The following is a 589-nucleotide window of genomic DNA, read 5'->3' on the forward strand; positions in this document are numbered from 1 at the left end:
AATGGGTTTGGGGGGAAATTTTTTGGGTGGGGGGAAATGCTGTCGAAGTCGTGCCTCTGTTTTGATATATATATATATTTTAAAAAAAAAAAAAAAAAAAAACCAGAGGCTACGACGTGGCATGTGCCACGTCAGCAGCCACGTCAGTGGCGTGCGTTACTATTCACGCACGCCGCGTAGCGTAGATCATTACTCATATAATATACACTAAAAAATTAAAAAAAACAAAAAAAAACCCTACAATCTTTCTTTCTAATTCTCATTAGCCGAACCCAGCGACCCACACAGCCGCACCTCCATCCCCTTCCCCTCCATCCTCTCTCCGTCTCTCGACTCTCACTCTCACTCTTGCCGGCATTGCCGCTCTCTTTGCTCTCACTCTCTCAGACTCTCACTCTTGCTGCTCCTCTCTCACTATCGCCGCTCCTCTCTCTCTCTCGCCTCTCCCTGAGCACTGACCACCGTAGTCCGCTCCCAGGTTTCTCTCTCTCTCTCTTGGCTCTCACAAATAGGGTTTTTTGTTTCTTTATCTTGGCTCTCACAGATAGGGTTTTTTGTTTCTTTATCTTGGCTCTCACAGTTAGTGTTT

The sequence above is a fragment of the Corylus avellana genome, chromosome ca3, assembly GCF_901000735.1.
Source record: "Corylus avellana chromosome ca3, CavTom2PMs-1.0".
Taxonomy (NCBI): domain Eukaryota; kingdom Viridiplantae; phylum Streptophyta; class Magnoliopsida; order Fagales; family Betulaceae; genus Corylus; species Corylus avellana.